Source organism: Candoia aspera, chromosome 1 (assembly GCF_035149785.1).
Source record: "Candoia aspera isolate rCanAsp1 chromosome 1, rCanAsp1.hap2, whole genome shotgun sequence".
NCBI classification, from domain to species: domain Eukaryota; kingdom Metazoa; phylum Chordata; class Lepidosauria; order Squamata; family Boidae; genus Candoia; species Candoia aspera.
The window spans coordinates 71,317,230-71,340,783 of record NC_086153.1 but is presented as its reverse complement, the minus strand read 5'-3'; positions in this window follow the sequence as shown (position 1 = coordinate 71,340,783).

Sequence of the window (23,554 nt, the reverse complement as noted above, 5' to 3'; positions counted from 1 at the left end):
AAGGACACCCTCTGGTGATCAGTTAGATTCAGGTGGTATTCTGGAAAACCAATGCTTTGTAATCATTATTGTCCCCCATTATTAAGGGAAACAACAGGATTATTGTGGGGGTGGAATAGGGATAGCAAACAAAATACATGGGTTGGATTGCTGATAATGAATTTGAATGAACACAGCTGCCTTTTTTCTTTCTTTTGCTGCTGTGATTATTACCAGATGATCCACTGTGATTTGTGGAAATAAATATTTTATTGTTGTGGATGCACCTACTATAAATAAATAACAACAGCCGGTAATTGGAAAAAACTTCAGTTTTAATTGGGGAAACTGGATCTTGATTATTGAATTTGGTAGGGCAAATACAGCAAGAGTGAAAGGAACTTAAATATTAACTTTACAAAATAAAACATGAAGTGTCGTATTGCAAGAAGCATATACAAAACACACAACACTGTTTATTTTAAAATATATTGCGCAATGCTGGTCTCTATACTACTTCTTTCATGGAAAACATGATGGTAAATTTGGTTCTGAAGGCTTTCAGAACAGGATGGATTTTGCTCAGATACTAAATGTCACATTTAATATGGGATTTCTGCATACTTGCTTTTTCCTTAGTGAACAAAAACAATAGAAGGAAAAAATCAGGATGTTACACAGAAATGCATGAAGGAAGGGGTATAGGCATTGGGGGCGGGCAGGTGACAACATGCATCATGATCTCATGTGAAGAACAGGATTGAGTAATGCAACTGGTCTCAACTGTGTTATGCACAAAATGGCATCATGAGGCATGTGTCATCATTCTGATTACCTAATAACACCTTTGGTTAAGGATTGGTGTGTTGGACTTCTGTTGGCAAGAGTCTCTTGAGTTGATGGTCTATAAATCTAAAACAAATGAACAAATAAATAGATTTGTAATTGTACACAGATGGGGACACCAGAGTGAGGAAAGCTGATTTAAGGAAAGTTTACCATTACCATAATATCAAGACTCTGTGTGTGTGTGCGTGCACGTAATATGAATAGATTTGTTTTAAAAAAGTAAAATAAAAATATTCCAGAACCAAAAAATGGGCAAAGACTTCTTTTCTAGCTGAATAAATATACAGCAAATCAAGATCAAAAAAATCCCCTTCTACACTGAACTGAACACAGATCAGTTCAGCTGGGAAATTGGTATTAGTGCTCTTTTGACAAGTTTTTAGTAGAACTATGTTTTTGAAATGAGACTTTATATTATATAAGTCTCTCATACTGATGCAATAGACAGGGGGAGTTAGTTTCATAAAGTATCAACAGTAAGTGCTGTACCAAAAGTTCTCCTTCAATTTCCAAAATAAATGAATTCCCCCTGTACTTCTATTTATTGTATTAATATATTCAATTCAATTTATCACAGTTGCTGACCAATACAAGCAGAGTGCTTAGTTTGTTGTTTATTCATTTAGTTGCTTCCGACTCTTCGTGACTTCATGGACCAGCCCATGCCAGAGCTTCCTGTCGGTCGTCAACACCCCCAGCTCCCCCAGGGACGAGTCCGTCACCTCTAGAATATCATCCATCCATCTTGCCCTTGGTCGGCCCCTCTTCCTTTTGCCCTCCACTCTCCCTAGCATCAGCATCTTCTCCAGGGTGTCCTGTCTTCTCATTATGTGGCCCAAGTATTTCAGTTTTCCCTTTAATAGCATTCCCTCAAGTGAGCAGTCTGGCTTTATTTCCTGGAGGATGGACTGGTTTGATCTTCTTCAAGACAAAGGCACTCTCAGAATTTTCCTCCAACACCACAGTTCAAAAGCATCGATCTTCCTTCTCTCAGCCTTCCTTATGGTCCAGCTCTCACAGCCATATGTTACTATGGGGAACACCATTGCTTTAACTATGCGGGCCTTTGTTGTCAGTGTGGTGTCTCTGCTCTTAACTATTTTATCGAGATTGGTCATTGCTCTTCTCCCAAGGATTAAGCGTCTTCTGATTTCCTGACTGCAGTCAGCATCTGCAGTAATCTCTGCACCTAGGAATACAAAGTCTTTCACTGCTTTTACATTTTCTCCCTCTATTTGCCAGTTATCAATCAAGCTGGTTGCCATAATCTTGGTTTTTTGGAGGTTTAGCTGCAAGCCAGCTTTTGCACTTTCTTCTTTCACCTTCATCATAAGGCTCCTCAGTTCCTCTTCGCTTTCAGCCATCAAAGTGGTATCATCTGCATATCTGAGATTGTTAATGTTTCTTCCAGCGATTTTAACTCCAGCCTTGGATTCCTCAAGCCCAGCATGTCGCGTTCTGCATACAAGTTGAATAGGTAGGGTGAGAGTATACAGCCCTGCCGTACTCCTTTCCCAATCTTAAACCAGTCCGTTGTTCCGTGGTCTGTTCTTACTGTTGCTACTTGGTCGTTATACAGATTCTTCAGGAGGCATACAAGATGACTTGGTATCCCCATACCACTAAGAACTTGCCACAATTTGTTATGGTCCACACAGTCAAAGGCTTTAGAATAGTCAATAAAACAGAAATAGATGTTTTTCTAAAACTCCCTGGCTTTTCCCATTATCCGTTGGATATTGGCAATTTGGTCCCTAGATCCTCTGCCTTTTCTAAACCCAGCTTGTACATCTGGCAATTCTCGCTCCATGAATTGCTGAAGTCTACCTTGCAGGACCTTGAGCATTACCTTACTGGCATGTGAAATGAGTGCCACTGTTCGATAGTTTGAACATTCTTTAGTGCTTCTGTTTTTTGGTATGGGGATATAAGTTGATTTTTTCCAGTCTGATGGCCATTCTTGTGTTTTCCAAATTTGCTGGCATATAGCATGCATTACCTTGACAGCATTATCTTGCAAGATTTTGAACAGTTCAGCTGGGATGCCGTCGTCTCCTGCTGCCTTGTTGTTAGCAATGCTTCTTGAGGCCCATTCAACCTCACTCTTCAGGATGTCTGGCCCTAGCTCACTGACCACACCGTCAAAGCTATCCCCGATATTGTTATCCTTCCTATACAGGTCTTCTGTATATTCTTGCCACCTTTTCTTGATCTCTTCTTCTTCTGTTAGGTCCTTGCCATCTTTGTTTTTGATCATACCCATTTTTGCCTGGAATTTACCTCCGATGTTTCTAATTTTCTGGAAGAGGTCTCTTGTCCTTCCTATTCTATTGTCTTCTTCCACTTCCACGCATTGTTTGTTTAAAAATAATTCCTTATCTCTTCTGGCTAAGCTCTGGAATTTTGCATTTAATTGGGCATATCTCCCCGTATCACTGTTGCCTTTTGCTTTCCTTCTTTCTTGGGCTACTTCTAGTGTCTCAGCAGACAGCCATTTTGCCTTCTTGGTTTTCTTGTTCTTTGGGATGTATTTTGTTGCCGCCTCCTGAACAATGTTGCGAACTTCTGTCCATGGTTCTTCTGGGACCCTATCTACTAAGTCCAGTCCCTTAAATCTATTCTTCACCTCCACTGCATATTCCTTAGGAATATTAGTGAGCTGATCTGTGGGTCTTCCCTAATTTCTTTAGTCTGATCCTAAATTGTGCAATAAGAAGTTCGTGATCGGAACTACAGTCAGCTCCAGGTCTTGTTTTTACCGACTGTATAGATGTCTGCCACCTTTGGCTGCAATGGATGTAGTCAATCTGATTTTGGTGTTGTCCATCTGGTGAAGTCCATGTATAGAGCCGTCTCTTAGGTTGTTGGAAGAGAGTGTTTGTTATGCAGAGTGAGTTGTCTTGGCAAAATTCTATCAGCCTATGTCCTGCTTCGTTTTGTTCTCCCAGGCCGTGCTTACCTGTAATTCCAGGTGTCATCTGACTGCCCACCTTAGCATTCCAGTCTCCTGTGATGAAAATAACATCTCTTTTAGGCGTGTTGTCCAGTAGGTGCTGCAGATCCTCATAGAACTGCTCTACTTCAACTTCTTCAGCATCTGTAAGGTAAAGGTAAAGGTTTCCCTTGACGTAAAGTCCAGTCGAATCCGACTCTAGGGGGCGGTGCTCATCTCCGTTTCTAAGCCTTAGAGCCGGCGTTGTCATAGACACTTCCGGGTCATGTGGCCAGCATGACGACTCGGAACGCCGTTACCTTCCCGCCGAAGCGGTACCTATTGATCTACTCACATTTGCATGTTTTTGAACTGCTAGGTGAGCAGGAGCTGGGACGAGCAATGGGAGCTCACCCCGCCGCGCGGTTTCGAACTGCCGACCTTCCGATCGGCAGCTCAGCGGTTTAACCCGCAGCGCCACCGCGTCCCTAACCACATCAGCATCTGTGGTTAGGGCATATATTTGGATCACTGTGATGTTAGATGGCTTGCCCTGAATTTGAATTGAGATCATTCTATCATTTTTTGGATTGTATCCAAGCACTGCTTTAGCCACTTGACTATTAATTATGAAGGCTACTCCATTTCTTCTGTGGTCCTCTTGTCCACAGTAGTAGATCTGGTGATCATTTGATGTGATGTGGCCCATTCCAGTCCATTTCAGTTCACTGACACCCAAAATGTCTATCTTTAATCTTGACATGAAATAAAATTTAAGACAAAATTAAAATACATTTATAAAACAACCTAACGAACATCTATGAGTGAGATTAATACATTCTAATAGATACGATTTTGCCTGCCTGCCTTCCTTCCTTCCTTCCTTCCTTCCTTCCTTCCTTCCTTCCTTCCTTCCTTCCTTCCATTCATTTTAGGATGTTTGTGCAGACTACAAAGCCATTTCCCCAAATGGAATTTTTCCAGCCTGAACTCCTGTGTGGTGCACAGGGCACAGAATAGCTTCCTTAGGTATAGGCTGGACCTGGGAGAGATGCCTCTGCAGTCTACAATCTGCAGGAGAGGTTGAGAAGAGACCTTCCCCCTTTTTCTCTCCTCCTCCTCACCTGCCACAGATGGGAAGAGAAATGGAGAGGATATGAAAGGATCAAGTCTTCCTGCCGTGCTCCTTTTACCATGGGCAGTAAGAGAAATGGGGGAGAGAAATATTGGAGAATGTCTCTTTTGGTGCCAGTTCTCTGACCCCACCAGTGGGATGGAAAATGAACACCAAAAGAGGCATTCCATACCCCACTCTCTTCTCCCCCAATTATCAATGCTGACAGAACTCCTGTTTTGCTTTGTGGTCAAGTCTGCATAGGGGACCAAAGTTTAACCAGTACCAATACTTGAGTCAGTATTTATTTGTTGATAGATTTGTAGACTCTGGGCAGGCTACGATACAGTGAAAATACTAAAAAGGACAATAATAATGAACCAACCCCAGCAGAATGGAGCCAGTAACAATCAGAGTTGATGGCTTTTGTGCCCAGTCCTACAGAAGATCAGCACTTTCTCATTGCCATGAAGGAGAGCGGCCTTTTCAAAGATTGCTATTAAATAATAGCTACAATCTGCTCAGGTGTCCAATTAGCAGTTATTACTGGCTGCTCACAAGAGCACTTGCAAGGCCAACCACCCTCCCACTGCTCTTTGGCTCTCATTAAATCTCACCTTTGGTGCCAATGGTGCTAGGTTGTAGTGGAAAAAAAATTGAAGCAATGTGTACAAACTCAGACAGACCTTCTTCTTTGCAAACAAATGATTAAGTCGGCTGACAACAACTGCCCCCATCAGCTACAGCTCTTTTAAAACCACATGAGTTGCAGTGGGCCAAAGGATAGTACTAATACCCAGCTCCTCTTAACATACATAATTTGCTTTCTCTGTCGTGTATTTGAATGCTTGAGGCAAAAGCAGCCTATGGCTGTTTTAATGATGGTTCACCTTTTACCTTTTGTTCTCACTTGCCATTTTGTGCAATGTGGGCAGTGAAAACATGGAATATAACTGTAAGCTAGAAACAGCTAAATAGATAGTTTTTATTGTAAACCTCCCAGAGTCCCTCTTTTGGGGGAGGTGGGCGGTAGCAAAATTTGAATAATAATAATAATAAAATAATAAATAATTAAAGGGGCTGTCTGTTTTGCTGCCTTGCCCTGTTGTGCATGTTTTCCATTATCAAAAGATCCCGTTGCACGACTGAGTTCACAACAGCCTCAGTTATGCTAATTTGACGTACAGAAAGCAGGGATGATTGCAGACCTCTGCTACAAATTGCCATCCAACCTGTAACAAAGGTAAGTGCAAACTCTTGACATGTAAGACTTAACCAACATTGTTCTTTCTTTTGAGAATCTTTGAAAGCGATGTTTTTTTTCCTGTTAGGTTGAATAAGAATACTGAAAAATGCAGAAAAATTTCTCAGCACAGCACCAACCAGTATACAGAAAACAGGTATTGATTTTTAAAAGCAACAACAACAACAACCCAGGAGATATTACACTGACAGTGAACAGAGTTGTTAAGATCCCCTGTGGATTCAGAGAAAAATATTAAAGCTCTTATACTGTACAATTGGCAAGTCTGGTGAGTTTTAAAATAAAAAAGATGAAAACATGAGATGTTCCTGTCTGGTGAAGAATATACAAAGCGTTCCCCCGCTCCTACCCCCGGTTCTTCTATTTGGTGTCCTAGTTTAAGCTTTAGAAGGCCATAGTTAATCTGGGCCATTTTAATTTGCTTTTTTATTCTATAGGAAATAGCAAATTTAACACATGAAAAAACAAAAAGAGTGCCAATTCTCTCTACGGATGTATATGCTTATCATTCCCATTTTTTTTTCTATTCAGTCGTGACTGATTCTCAGAGACTGCCTGGACACGTCCCTGCAGTTTTCTTGGCAAGGTTTTTCAGAAGTGGTTTGCCACTGCCTTCATTCTAGGGCTGAGAGAGAGCGACTGGCCAAGGCCACCCAGTTGGCTTTCATGCCTAAGGTGGGACTAGAATTCATGGGCTCCCAGTTACTAGTCCGATGCCTTAACCACTACACCAAACTGGCTCTCAGCATGTCCATATGTTTGTGCTGGCAATGTAAGAAATTTGAAGGTTCTTTAACTCATATGATTTACTCTTATTCTGTTATTGTCTTGTTCTGGTTTAATACAATTTTGGGAAGAAAGACATCAGTGTGATATTGAATTGTATTCCTCTATGTTCCTAAAAAGTGGAATTTGGCTGTACTGAATCTGGAGTATGACAAAAAGGATAATTCTATGTAATTGTAAAGAAAGTTGCTCTCTGGCTTTTAAGGTATGGATCTGAGGTATGAATCTGTTATCTATTTCTGAAAAGTGTCTGTTCTAAAAATGAGAAGATTGGCCAAGATGGTACTATAATATCTAGATTTAATGATATCCTTGACTATTGAATTAACTTTATGGTTATTTATAGTGTGCATATGGCTCTTTTTTCTATTAATTAGTTTTTTTTCTCTTTTCTTTTAAAATCACATTACATTTATTTTAATCATTATATTTTTTCCTTCACTGCAAAATCACTATCTGTTAACTTTGTTGGTGATGTAGACTTTTTTTTTGTACTTCACAATTAAAAAATAATAATAACATACATCAGTGCTTCCCAAACTTTTCCCCTCAGATGACACCTGGAATTACAGGTAAGCCGCTTATCAGAAAGTCCTTTTTACCCAATGTAGGTAAAACACTTTAAGTCAGTTTAAATGTCCATGTTGTGATTGGGTAATGGGTTTGCATGTCGTTACCCAAAGAAAAACCACTTTTACCCAATTTTGGGTAATTTACCCAGGTTTGAGAAGCACTGGCATAATTATAGGTGCTAGCACAGCTGCCAAATTCTCCACCAGGCAGTCCCACATGTTTGGGTTGAAAACCATTTGGAGCTTTATAGTGTTCTGTGGACAGTCACTGAGTGGTGCTGTTCTATCCATACATATGGCATCTGGGACCATATCTGCTCTGAGTTTGCCATTGCAGTGACTTTGAACCCAGGAAAGCCTGGCTGTTTTAAAGCTGCCCGAAACTTGCTCCTGGTGGGCTCCAAGAAGCCCCTGGATGGGGGACATTGTCAACCGATGTCTGGAAAAGCTTATTTGAGTCTCAGAGCTCTTTGGGAGGCTGTTGATACAATGGCTGTCAGTAGATAAGAGGGGCAGGGTGGGGCTGTTAAGAACTGAGTAAATAGGATCCTTGGAAGTGCTAAATAGAGATGGAGATTAAGGGAAACAATAAGACATCTTGTGGGATGGCTAGCAGACAGTGCAGAACATCAGTTGGGGGTCTGTCCCAAGGAGTAGAGAAGGAGTAATGACACTCAGAAGAGTTATGAAAGATATCAGAATCTGTGGAGCTGCAGGTGTGCACAGGGACAGAGAGACACAGAGGGGCAGGGGGAGACAGGAGAGGAGCAAAGAAGCTTAGCCTGGAGCAAAAAAGGTAAAAGGAAAAGAGAAAGGAATGGCTTAGAAACAAGAGATAAAGGCAAAAAGAAACAGTTTTATAGCAAGAAGACAGACTACTCATGAGTAAACAAAAGGTAAAAGGAAAAAACTAGGATGCTTTTATCCATGCAGCATTCTGCCCAGGTGGGATTTCACTCCCTGCAGCTGACAAGGAGAGAGAAGTGGCTTCAGAGGTGCAAATGATTCATTTGAACTGGTTGGCAGCTCCGCAATGGGGAGAGAGGGAGGTTGGCAGTTTTACCAGTAAGAAAATTACCCACCAAATTGGCAGGGGTGGAGGGACAGGGTGGAATGAAGTTTGAAGAGCCAAGAAGCGAATTGGACTGGACCAGTTGAGAGAAGATCCATCCCAGGAGGATCCCAGGAAGAGTAGAGTGATGAAAAGTTTACTGTTGCTCTTTGCATTTTGCAAGAGAAGGGTAGAGTTGGTAATATATTTTTAAAATGTACTCACCTTTAAGGAGACTGCTCAGTTTTGTAGGAAGTGCTAGCTCTGAGCAAAACTCTCTAGGGGACACAAGGAGATCCATCCCATTAAGTTAAATAGCTGCCAAAGTTTAAAGCTGTTCTTGTATGTCCGTATCCTTGTATGTTTTTTGTTTTTCTAGTGCAAGTAGCAAAATGTTCCACGCTATTTTGACTATTTTCTCATCTGTTTGCATGTTCATAAATTTGTGAGTCTAGAGAAAACTGCCAGCCAATCAGGACTTGCTATTTTTGGCCAATAGCTGAGCACAGATAATAGTCAGCCAATCAGTACTTGCTTGTCAGCTAGTAAATGTGTGCCTTGACCAGGCCCTTCATATCCTTGCCTACATGCATAACCCTTCTCTCCCTACCCAAAATTAAAAAAAGGAAAGAGCTAGAATTTTGTGCAAACCCATTCCCTTTCAAATACCAGGGTATGCATTTGGGGTGGGACGCAGTGGCACTGCGGGTTAAACAACTGAGCTGCTGAGCTTGCTGATTGGAAGGTTGGCGGTTCGAATCCATGTGACAGGGTAAGCTCCCGTTGCTAGTCCCAGCTCCTGTCAACCTAGCAGTTCGAAAGCATGCAAATGTGAATAGATTAATAGGCACCGCTTCGGCGGGCAGGTAACGGCATTCCATGACCATGGAAGTGTCTACGGACAAACGCTGGCTCTTCGGCTTTGAAATGGAGATGAGCACCGCCCCCTAGAGTTGGACATGACTGGACTTAATGTCAAGGGAAACCTTTACCTAATTGTACCAGCATGCTGCAAGGAGCTGGGATGCAGGATAAGCTGAGAATCCTCTCTAGGGATAGCACAGACTGTGCTTCCAGGTGCAATGCCTTTAGCATAGGAATTGATCAAGACTGATAGCAACTGCAAGTCTCCAGCTATGACATCTCAGCCCACTACTAAGACAGCATCTTCACCAGGAAGATTCCTATATTTGAAGGCTGTGCATGTACAGTGCGACATTCTGGAAGAATCAGGACCTCTCATTATACTGAGAAGATTAGGTTTACATTCTTTGCATAAACACTGGATCTCTTGACTAATTTTATCCAATGCCTGTCAATCTGGGTAGGACCACCTGTTTCCTACACTTCCTTCTACATATCATGTTGCATGGGTAGAGTTTAGGCATTTCAGTAGAAGCAAAAACCATGAACTGAAACGGTTCAAGCACTAACACTTGAATTTTCTTCTGCTTTGGCCTCTTATTCAATAGAATTCAACTGTGGAATTAAATTAAACAAAGCTGTTGATTTTATTCAAACCAGTCAGATCACATATAAATTTACTTGGTGGCTCTTTTCTCAGTTTATTGGAAAAGTGTCAAGTGTTCACAATGTGCAATTCTACCCTCTTCTGCCTTTCTGAGTTTTATGCCAGGCAAGCAAAATTTGCTTTATGAAGAAATGTAACTGTTGATTTTATGCATAAACTACTCTAGCAGAGATAATCCGTTCAGCCGTCTGTGACATAGGTTAATTAAAAACTTAGCAGGTCAAAGAACGCTGTATTCACTTCAATAAGTTTGTACATTTGTTGAGTTACTTCCATTTCCTCTGACATTTTCCAAAAAATGATCTAGAATGAAGTTGGTAGTGTTAGGATACTGAGCCACATATTGTAGTCTCAAGTCTGGTACAATTTGTAAAATCAGCTTTCAAGTCCATCTCAAGTTGGCTAGATGACAATTTTGAGGTCAAATACAAAGAACTGGAACTTGCAGAGACTGTTTTGTTGTTGTTGTTGTTGTTGTTGTTGTTGTTGGGGTCATAATGCTCATTGCTCTTCTGACTGTACAGCTTTTTAAAAGAAAGAGTATCATATCAACAATAACCATTTCAACCTTTGAGAAATGGTGCCTACAATTAAAACAATTTGAGGGGAAACTGTCTTGAGAGTTCTGACAATGGAGAAACTCATATATTAATGGCTCCCCTTGAGGTTTCCAGCTTGATTTTCTCAAATAGATGTGATTTATTATCTCTGGCCATATGATGTAAATTGTAAGTCCTCTGCCTATTTGACTTATGTGTAGGGGTTAGCAACCTGATGTACCAATTTAGAAATCGTTGACAGTATTGCTATTAGGAAAAGAAAAAGAATCTTCCTCATATTCAGAGACACAGATAACATGCTTGCTTGCTTATTTATTCATTTATTTTGTTGTATTTAGAGGCTACTTGACTCCCCGACAACTTGGGGTGACTTATGCTTTAAAACTAGGAAAAAACAAACAAACAAACAATGTACATTTAAAGAAATATACATACCCAGCATGCTATTCCCTTTTAAGGTAAGTAATGTGATACAAAGCAGAGAAAAGGAGTGAGTTGTAGAATGGCAAATAAATTAAATGGGTTAGATATGAAAAAGGAAAGGAAATATAGCTAGAACTAATTTACTGTAGATCAAACCATTCACTACCTTTTTATTCTTGCAAACCATCCTTGCTTCCGCTCTGTCTATATGCTGCTTCTAATACAGCCTTAAACTTCTGCAACCATGACTTTCTCAGTCTTCTCCTTCCTCTTGACTCATTCACTCTTGCAATTGTTCACTCCATTTTCCTTGGCAAATGCAATGACCTTGATTTTTGACACACTGCTTTTCAGATCCATATTCTCTGTTGCATCATACAATCTAACATAGATTCCATGCTATTCAGGTTCTCATGTAGCAATTTGGCATCTCTGAAGACAAAAGTACCCAAGCAGCACATCTCTTATGTCAGCCCAAGCTTTCCTTATCCAACAACCAAGGGGACATCACACGTCCTTGTCATCTTCCCTGCTCAAAGCTGAACCTTTCACTTTATTGTCACAAGTGCTTTAGTCCCATCATGTTCTGCTTTAATTGCATTCAGCAACCAGCCAGCTCCATATTGATGCAAAGCATTCCATACTTCAAGCCAATCCACTTCATTATGTACTTTCTCCAAATCAACAGATGCGCAGTAAACTTTCTTTTTCACATTTATATATTGCTCAATGGCCTGCTGAAGAACCAAAAGCTGATCGCCACATTCCTAGCCCAGCATAAAGCTCCATTTCACTTCCTCAATTTTGCTCATGGTCTCATTTCTTCCCCTTTCAGTCAGAATTCTGCCAAACATCTTTCCAGGCACATAACAAAAGAACCCTCTTTTGCTCTTTTCTTTTGCAGAGAGAATAGGAAGGTCATCAGCACAAAAGCAGACTTCACATGTGTGTTATAGAGTATAGCCTCTCTATAAGCACATTGTGTTAGATTCATAGATTCATACTTTCTCTTCCCACAATTGTTCTTTTACACTCCTTTCTTTAACTTCTATTCTTTTATTCCATGCCCTCTACTGAAAAATGTTCCGTCCCGCTTCAGAATCTTTCATCACTCTTGTATACTTCATGTATTTTTTTTCATTCTTTTGCCATGAACAGACTTATGCTTAAACCACATATTCAAAACAATTCAGAATGTTGCACAGTTTTCTGCAAAACTCATCTCTTTCTTTCATGTACTGAAGCTCAGCGTGAGGTTATCACCAACCTAGTAATTGCTATTTTCATACCGACCCAAAATGGTTAATGATACCAATTTATACTTGCCTTCATGCCTACTTGGTCACCAGCTTAGTCATGCTGTGTAACATGCAGCATTTCCTGCTAAACGTAATGACAGTAGTGGTTAGTTTTGGTATGTTTTGGAATATTTTGGTCAATATGCCAAAGTTTTACCCCAAGTGCAATATGCTGTTATACACAAGTAGATGCTAAATCTAGAGACTACTTTGCAAACCAACATACTGTTCTGTACAACATAACAGGTTGGACATATATGCTGTGCCTTGACACACAGTCAGGATGTGGATAATGTAAAGAAGCAGATAGTATCTGAGAGAGTTTGGAAGTAGATTTGCAAACATGAGTAATTCTGCAAGAATCTTTCTTTGTTAAGAGGAAAAAGAACCAAGCAAAAATGGTTAACGTTCGACTTAGTTATGGGTGAAAGATTACAAAAGTATTTATTTATGCCTGCAAGGCCCAGGGTAGGGACTCCCAATCACTCTGAGTAGGAATCTATTTACCAGTAAACAACAGGATCTGGTGGGATTGCCACATTGCAAACTAGTCACTTGCTTCTGCTTCATCTTTCTCTCTGCCTCCATCTTTCAGCTTCTGTCTAATTTTTTTTTAATTATGTGCCATCAACTTCTCCATTAATTGCAAGTGTTTTTCATCATCCTCAGACAGGCTGTGAGTGCCAGTGAGAATCCTGAGACTGGTTGTGAGAGCTGGCAGTGGCTTCTAATGGCAAGTATTAGTGCCATTCACTAGCAGGCTTTCCTATGGGGAAAAAGAGAGGAAATGATGGAATAAAGGAAAGCAAAGGTCAAGAAGAGAAGCAAGGAGGAAATGAGAGAAAAGGGTAGGTGGCAAAATAGAAAGATAAATAAATAAGTAGCCCTGTCCAAAAGAATTCTGGGATATACATGCTGTTTGTCTGTGAAGGTTTCCATTTATTTATTCACAACATTCTAATATCACCCCATTCAGGTGACCCTGAGTGGTAAACAGAATAATGTCAAATGGCAGTCTCCCCACAGAATCATTCAAGACAATAAACAGCAACACAAACCAGCATAAAATCAGATGACCACCTTCCATCCTTACTATGTAGGCTTTAAATTGTCAAAAACCCTCCTAAAAAAGAGATTTTCTGAAGGCCAGGAGCAAGGGGGCCAAGTGTACCTCAGGGGACAATATATTTCATACCAAGAAATCCTGCCCTAACCCACATCTCCCTCATTTTCTGTGGAAGCAGGATCTTAGGCAGATCCTTTCTACTATAGATGACCTGACAGGATATGCAAAATCATTATAGATAAGGTGGTCTAGAAGTTAACCTGGTGCTATGCTGGGGCTATTGGGGACGTGGTGGCACTGCGGGTTAAACCGCTGAGCTGCTGAGCTTGCCGATCGGAAGGTCGGTGGTTCGAATCCACGTGACTGGGTGAGCTCCTGTTGCTAGTCCCAGCTCCTGCCAACCTAGCAGTTTGAAAACATGCAAATGTGAGTAGATCAATAGGTACCGCTTCGGCGGGCAGGTAACGGCGTTCCATTTAGTCATGCCAGCCACATGACCACAGAAGTGTCTACAGACAAACGCCGGCTCTTCGGCTTTGAAACGGAGATGAGCACCGCCCCCTAGAGTTGGACACGACTGGACTTAATGTCAAGGGAAACCTTTACCTTTACCTATGCTGGGGCTGCCCTTGGTTAAATGTTAGAAAATGGTAATCACTGTGTTGTTCCAGCATACCCAATGGCTCCAGCTTCTAAGAGAAATGTTGCCTTCTTACCACATGCTCTCTCTATGCTACTTCCACCATTGTCAGGAGACCAGCCAGTTTTTCTGTCCTTTTAGGGCTGGCTCGAGTTTCTTGGGTTGGATCAATCTCAAAGCCCTCTCCCATCCTCCACCAATGGCCTACTTCACTTTCACATTTGGCTTTCTGGTCCGTCCATCAACATCTGCCTCAATTTTCTCTATCTCATCTCTTTAGCGACCAGAATAAAATAAATAGTGGCTCCTCAGGCTGATGAGTAGCCCAGCGAAATGCTACCTTTAAAAAAACCAAAACCAAAACTTTTAACTCTGAAAATCTGTTTTCTTCAGTTGAGCTGCTATTTTGCTGGCTTACTTTCTTTCTGATAACAGCAACAGGGGAGAGATGGAGGAGCGGAGGAGGAGCAAGTGAATCACACATACATCCCAAAAGAAAAAAAAGTCACAGTCAAGGAGCATTGAGAACAGGGAATCTTACTGACCGACAACTCTCAACAAGTGGGAACATTGATATCTCTGACCTGACAGTGAACAGAGGCACTAGCAAGAGATGTCCATTTTGTACAGCAACTATTCCCTTTGTGTATGTGTGTTCATGTGGGAGGAATGCATCAAATCATAAGTAAACAGACTAACAAGCCATAAACAGGAGAAAAATAGGACACACACAAAAGTTTTATAACAGAAGGAATACCTGTGTTGAGATTTTATATTGCACTCTAGAATCCAATTGTAAAAAGAGATAGGATGATGATGATGATGATTTATACTTATACAATGTCGAATCCATAAGGACTCTCAGCATCATACAGATAACATACATAGGAAACAATGTACAATAAACAAACTTATGCAAATAAAACAAACTAATGAAAAAAAATAGAAAACAACAAAACAAAACAAACTGTAGTCAAACCAAAATGGAATACTTTCCAGAAGAGTTCTGAGCAGCTTCTGGAAGTCAGTCAGGATGGGAGCCAACCAGATATCCACTGGGAGATGAATACAAGAACTGGTACAGTCACAAAAACAGGGCCATTAAGCTTCAACCCCGCCCCCCCCTTCCCTGCTAAAGTTTTTCCCAGGTAGATCAAACTGACTGGGCTGATTCCAATGGGAGAGTGTGATCCTGCAGATAACTAGATACCAAGCCATGTAGGGCTTTATATGTTACTACCAGCATTTTAAATTGTACCTAGAAGCCTGTGTGCAACCAGTGCATGGCCTGCAGTACTGGTGTAATGTGTTCCCATGGGTAAATGCCAATCAGCAAATGGGTTGTTACATTCTGAACCAACTGCACTTCTGAGTCATCTTCAAAAGCAAGCCCCATGTAGAGCACATCACAATAATTTAAGTGGGTGGTAACAAGGGCATGGGTCATTGTAGCAGTTATACATTATAACATGATGTGTTAACTTTGAAGTTACCAGGGTGGCTATCTTTGAAAAATGATACCATTTGACCAGTTCATAAGGAGTCCCCTTGCTAAAGGAATTATTTTCTGAAATGTATCAGGCCAACAATAACCTATTTTTCACTGGCACCTGGAAATTCTCACTTTTTCCTTAACCTTTGAAAAAGAATGAGGACCACTGATCTAACTGAGGAAAGTCAATCTTTGGAAAAATTCAGTTCTATTATATAAATACTGTAATTTAGCCTAGTCAAGCCCATGAAACTTGGTAATGTTCCTTCAACTATAAAACCAGCTTTAAGTTGAATATGCATATGTCAGCATCTACATGCAGGATCTAATAAGGTAAGTGCTTTTGTGTAGATCAGGCTTTTCCAGGTTGGTGATCCAGTCTTGTCTGAACTTGCAACTTTGGCTTTACTAACTGAGAATCCTCAGAGTTGCAGTTTCAACCTATAGTTACTGGGAGAGTACCAGATTGAGAACCAATAATACAAATGAATTAGTATAGATCAAAGTCTCCACAAATCTGGAAGGAAGATGATGCCTAAGTATGGAGGGTTCTTTGATGTTGAACTGGAAAGGTGAGGATTCTGGATCTGGTTGTACTTCTAATGTTCAAGAATTTCTGTCTCCTACTTTCCTCCTCAAGAAAGCAGAAAATGATATATGCTTTAGAGAAGTAAATGTTTTATTTTATAATAACCCAGGTCCTTCCTGCCTATCTTTATCTGAAAGTTTTGCACATCGTGCCATTACACTTACTCAGTGATTGCCTGCACTCCTTAAAACACTTTCAGTTGCAATTTTTTTTACTTTTAACTCACGCATTATCCATTTTTTTTACATATTAGCCAGCTTTGGAGCAACAATTTTCCACCCCGTGTAAGCATATTGGACGGAGCATTTGAAACTCCCACTCAGAACTGGTTGAAGAAGATATTTGACTCATTATCTGTTAATCCATTTGAAATAAGAAGCTGCACTGGAAGGGAATTAGGTTTCTTCTTCCTTCTCTTAGTTCACCTAAAATGTTTGTGTGTGTGTGTGTGTGAAGGCCAGAGACTTGATTTTGCCAGAAAGCAAAACTAATTTAGCCTAAGAAACAAATAAATCATTAGACATTTTTATATTCATTTTAGATACAACTATAAATTACTCGATTCTTTTTTTTCCCTCTCATTCTTCCTAGCATTTCATCACCTGTTGTTCTGACATTTGAAATTAATTTCTCTGGCCTTGACTAAATCTTTCACCCCCATAATTAATGCCCTTTCCACTCCTCAATTTAAATTAAAGAAGCTCATTTGGATATGAATCCTGTCAAAAGAACTAATAATTACCAAATATAAAATAGTGTGCCCTACCAACTGAGTAGTAAATAAAACAAATCGTGATTTTTAAAAAAAAAATGTAGGTGTTTGTCTACCTGCAATCATGCAGAGTCCTTTTCTTGAGGTAGAGGAAAGAAAGAGACCATCAATTCACAGATTTGCCACATGGGATTTGGGCAACTGAATATTTCACACAACATCCTGACATGAGATCTGAGAGGGATGATCCAAGTGAAAAGCCTGTTTGTTCCAGTTTTTGATGCATCCTATGTACAAAGATTCTGTCCTGACATCCTTGCTTTGTGCATTCACTATTTTGTATATTTATGCTTATTTCGTCATTCAGAAAGATCTGAATATGGAGGACCTTTCAGGCCAGTGGTTCTGTCTGATGTGATTGTATCAATTGTTCTGCTCCATGTTTAAATCAAACCTACATATGATCTAAGATTTATTGCCTTCAGGGTTCAGCAATCTTTTCAGGCAGTTGGCACCAGTCTACAATTTCATGGGCACTACAGCATTAAGAATGTATTTTAAAAGCAGACTAATCTCATGAGACTATGTATGAGAACATCAAAAATACATGATATTCAGTCAATTTTAATTTTTGTTTTAAATTTCAGAAGGTACCACACTGCTGACCATGCCTTATGGGTTCATAACTTGCAGCAAGTCAATCATTTCATAAAATGATCCCATACAGCTCTTTGCAGCCTAGAATAAGCAAGTAAATAGGCATTTGGTGAAGCCACAATGAAGTCAAAATGATGCCATGCACATCATGACATCACTGAGTGCAAATGACACAATTAGGTAATTTTCATAAGTTGTTCCATGACAGAAGTACATGATTCATGTTATTTGCACAACCATGTCATGTCATGTCATGCATATAATCACTTATCCCCCTCTTGTTCCTTCATGGAAGCCCATAGACATTAAGTCTGCATTTGATCAAAATGTAATTAATTTCCAAGCTTTCTTAATTCCAATTCAGTTTCCAACATTGAGATAATTTTAGCCAAATTCTGCATCTGCCTGTGATTTTTTAAAAATATGCATTCAATGCATCTCTTTTTCAGATCTTTATGCAAACCCTTTGTTCATTCATCATACACCTTTGTGCACATTTTTCTCTGATGTATGCCCTTTTCTCGGTATCTTTTAAAATTGCATACATAATTCAGATTTTGGGGTGAGAGTGCATTCCAAGTAGCATAACCAATTTGGGAATTGAAATTGGATTAAGTTAAATAAAAATGTGAATTGAATCAATGCATATGCAATCCCATGGTTATCTTGAAAGGGGATTAGGCATAAACACAGAAGGGGAAAAAAACTGAGGTGCTGGGCCCTATTCTCTCATCCTGTTTCTGCAGTGGGTAAATGCAGACTGTTCTGGCCAAGACAGAGGTAGATGGATCTTGGCTATTTAAATGGCGGAAGTGCCACGATGACTTTGGAACCTAAAGTTGCAGATTGATTAATTGTCTCTGCATTGTTCTCAGGGGATATGCATGCTTGATATGAGAACTGAATGTACCATTGATTCAGTTATAGCACACAAAATGATTCCAGTTTTGTCAGAAGGACATGGTGATTCATATATTGAAAGAAAAGGAGAAACATTCAGTTTAAATTCAGTTCAAGGTAAAAGCTGCTTTATTTAGACAAGGTAGAACAGTTTTGCACATTAAAAGTTAGGGAAAGAAATCTTGTCTTTTAAAATCCCATACTCACATTAATATTTTATAAACTATATCACATTTAAATATAAACTTGAGTCTTTAAACTTTAGCATGACAACATTTGTAATATTGAGCAGTGCAGTGTTTTGTTTGGCTTTTTATTTGGGCCTCAGGCAAAATCCTGCTAGTATTTAATTTCACTGTTCCTGAAAGTTTTTTTAAAAGTCACATCTCTGTTTTAGACAGGGATGCAAGGATTGAAGAGATTTTCCATCTCTTTAAATGCCTTTCTAAAGTAGCCACTGGGGGCTGGATTGAATGAGCATCACAACCATGAAGCAGATGGTAACCCCTGGTCTGGTTCCACTTTCACAGTGTTAGTTCTTGGGCCTTCATCATCACCCCTCCACTCAATCAGGCTTCCTGAATGGAGAAAATAGCAAGTAGTAACTGATATTAGGAAAACAGCATAGGTATGGGAAAGACTGGCTTTGAGGCTACGCATTTAGATAGTGCCTGGAAACCTAACTTCACCCAACCTTTTTTTTCTCAGAACCCCACCAGACTCATAATGTTTCATTGTTTTCCAAACCACTAAAGCTCATTGTTCACTTGCCTCCTCCCTATTGTCTTCTCTGTCTTTACAAAAAAAGGCAATATATAAACAGGTATATGTACATGATGCAGGCAAGGATGGTTTCTGAGGACAGAAAAGAATGGAGACGTATTGGGTTGGTGTAAATCAGATTTTATTAGATCTCCTTTTCCTTTCTCTTATCCCCTGCATTTAATTCCTTTTGCTCATGACTACTTACTGTGGTTCTTCACTTTGCATAATGTTGTTCTTCCTGAAAGGGATCAATACCTATGCATGTCCCTATCATTTAGAAAAGTCCCCATAGAGCAGAATTTCAAGTTCTTGTAGAAGAATGGTTCAGTTCCAAGTTACTCAGATGTTTTGTCAGCAAAACCTTGTTTATATTACAGCCAAAGAATGTAACATATCTTGCATGTACCAACTGTATATATTCCATGAATATTCAGTATATATGAGAAATGTTGGAGCTAATTAGATCTTTTCATAGACAGCTAGGGATTGTAAGAAGTGGGATAAAAATAAAGTATGATCCTCACATCTATACACATGACAGATTTCTTTTTTTCAATAGGCAAAATCCATTAGCATTAGCTGAAATCCAATTTAATGACAAATAAGCAGACACTGACTGCTAAGGAGGTATCCTCATACTGAGAAGTGGGGCTCAGCCCTGGGAATCTAAATAGAAGACAAGGTCAACCTGAAGAGATGTAAAGTATATGATGAAGTGTGTAAATATCTGCATCAAACTTTTTCCTTTACAAAAAATTACAAAGGACAATGGACATGAATTTTGAAGGGCAAATATACATGTGAAATGTCTGCATGCTCCTTTATGTGTGTATTTTCAGCAGTATCTAATAGTTTCCAGGTTTTAGAGGACCCCTGTCAAGAAACACTTGAGTTGTTCCCCCTGCCCCTCGAATAGTTTACTCATCCTTAGCTACATCCTTAGCTACAGCTACTCTTTCACTGATTTTTTTCTTCAGAAGTAATGTGAACAACCCAGGGCAAGTCTCTTGCCAAGTGTGTACTTTAGGGAAAAGTGTCTCTGAAAATGCAAAAAGGTGTAAGTTAATTAAAATGCACATAAAAGTGTATGTTAGGAAAGATGCACACAAAACTTTGAATTTTAGGGCAGGATTTTAAAAAAAAAATGCAAAGGGATGCAGAAATGGGAAAAATAAATTTAAAGCTGGGGAAATAAGAAAATAAGAGAAGTAGAAATTGGCAGATGCATCCATCTGGAACTATCTTCTCTTTTTCCTTCCAGCCTTATGCATGTTAGCAAAGTCAGAGAAAAGAAACAAGCAAGGAAACAGAGCCTAAAAAACGAGTGACACCAGGCACACAGCAAAATTTTTTGGAAGCTCCTTGCCCCAAACTTTGGGAAATGTAACCCAACTTTATTGTTTTTAAAGAGCCAGCCAACTTCATGCTAAAGTAAACCAATAACTAGCAATTGCATCTGGTTTAAGACAATGGTAATATATGTAATGAAGGAGAATGATTTTAATTGAAACTGTAGCATGACAAGAGAACCTTAACCATTGGAAGGGTATTTGTTTTTAATTGGGTAGAAAGTATCAATTTCTCCTTCCATATTCCTGTAAAAAAAAAGCTTTACTGTTTTAACTGGAAAGTAGTTTGAGAGAATGAATACAGTGTTTGGAATTTTGTTAAACAATTAATGTCCTTCCTAGATTCTCAGTATTCCTACTGCAATTTTCCCTGCCATCTATGCACCTTTGTTGGAAATAAGAAAGATATCTTGAAAAATCTAAAAAAATGTCTAAGAGAAGTACAGATTGGTAATATTAATTGAGCCTCCTATAGTCAGACTTAAGACTATCTAATGCAGAAAAAACCAGTGACTATTCAACAGTAATTGAAATATTTATCACATTTTACCAGCTTATTTGTTGGGACTAGTACGAAGGATATTATTGCTGCTTACAGTCTATTTCTTAAATGTGCATTTAGTAGTATTCATAGGACTTGAGTTACTTTTAAAAGATTTAATGATCTTGAGAGATTAAAAATATGATTGCAGTGCACAGGATAAATGAATAATCTTTCCTTGGTCTGTTAGAAAGAATCTTAATATTTATTTCCATAATGACTTTCTTTCAATATAACTAGCACAGTGAGTAACAGAAGGCTATCAGAAGAAAGGGAAATTAAATAAAATCCTCTTATTATTAGAATAAATCAATCTTCCCCTGGTGTTGTGTTGTGGTTTGATTGCTGGGAAGGAACTAAGGATTCTGGGAGTCGAAGTACATTACATCTGGAGTGTCCTAGATTAGGGATATAAATATGACAATTGAGATGTAATGTCATCTGTAATGTTTTCTTTTTATATCAATCTTGAACAGGCATACGGAGAAAACAAGCATTCATATAACAAGGGCCACAAGAAAGCATACTTTAATACTTAAGAATAAAGCTATTTGAAATCCATTTTTAAGTAGACCTCTGTTTCCTACATTGACACAAATATGCGATTTCTTCCTAATGAAAATAAATGTTTCAAAGGAATGATTTTTGTCAGAGAACAAAATTCCTGTCCCTTTCTTCCATAATCCATACCCTGATGGCTGCTATTCACATTTTAAAATCATGCATATGAAATGTAATGACATATTTAACATCACATCTAGTGATAACTAAAAACAACAAGTTTATTAACATGTCATTTTTTATGGGTGAGGCTTATCTATATTTAAATGCTAAACTAACATGCAGTCCAATTTGATTCTTTACTTTTTACTGGAAAAAGACAGAAGGCAAGGAGAATATGAGAGAAAGTCAGAGTAGGTACATTTAAATGGAGGAAGAAAGCAAAGGGTTTTCATCACAATCACCTGGAAATTTAAGAAATACATAACTGCTCTGGTTTCCACAGGCTTCTGATCATAATTTTAGAAATTCTAATTTTAAATTGTGCCAGTTGGCTTTCATGGGACAACTGCCAAGGAGTAGAGTGGTGGCAGAAAACAAGCTGACCTGATCTTAAATGTGCAGTTTGTATGCCACAAATAGAGCTTGTGCGGATGGTCAGGGAAGTAATCCTCTCTTAAAATCCAAAATGAGAATTAGAAAATAACAAACACAGATAAGTGGCAAGGGTGCACTCTACTTGACACCTCACAAAAACTTAAACAAATTATCCATATTTCTTTGTGGAGCCACAGGAAACTGAACTCAGCAGCCCTTCATAGTGATGCTCCTGACTCCCATTTTAAAGGACCAGCTTTTTGGTTCTTCAGTGACAAGCAAAGATCTGTAATTACAATATTGCAGCAATGAACACAGAAGAGAGGTCTCTGAGTACTTCTAGAAGCTGATGATCAAAGTAGTGACCATGAAATATATGTTGGTTAAATACGAGTGATTTATCAAGGATGAAACTCTGTTGCAACCATATAATGGTAAGATACTGCAAGCAAAAGAAGAAGGCCTATTATTGGAATCTGGGCCTGGCCCAGAGGGAAGGATACTGCTTAGGAGAGATTATGAAGACCAAGCAGTGGGTCAGGTAATGGAATCATTACTCCTGTGATTAATATTGGGAGTTTGACTCTGAGACACTTACATGGTACAGATAAAGGACTCAGAGACAATCATGAATTTGGATATTCAATAGTTTGTCTTTGGAGCTTGGGTAAGAGTCTTCCAGACCTTCTTGGGCTGGCTAACTTAGCATAACAAAACATGCCAATGTGATTGCAATGACAGAACAGAAGTTGGGTAAGTGAAGATGCTTTAACCTGGAAGGTCTCTACTTTCCTGATTGGAAGTGAGAATCCTTCAACATTGAACCAAATTCCTCACTAGGTCATAGTCTGGCCAGTTTTAGGACTCCTTGCAAGATGCTTGATTAAGATTGTGACCTGAAGGCCAGGAAGCCATTGGCATTTTACTAGCATTTCCACAGTTTTTTGACTTACATGAGAACTATGTTCAATAATTAGAGAAAAGGATGCACAGTTGTGTACAGACATTGCTACTAATTCTCATAGCACTCTGAGGAAACTTCTGCTTCTGACTGCCCATAAGATACAATCAACTTTCTGGGTCAAAAAAGATATACTGTATGTATCAAGATGTTCATTTGCTAGAAAAAATGCACATGTAAAAAACTCATGGCTGAGTTTCTCAAATAATCCCAAAAATATAAGAATGACATGAAGCTAGATACTTTCTCCTTACTTGAAAGTAAGCTTCCTATGTCCAATGCAGTGCAATGCCATAAAATGTATTTACTTAGGAGTAAGTCTTATTGAATTCACTGGGACTGTCCCCCACGTACTGTGACTGCATAAAAGCTGCAATTCAAGCTGCTGGCCATTACCTATAAAGCCCAACATGGCATACGGCCTG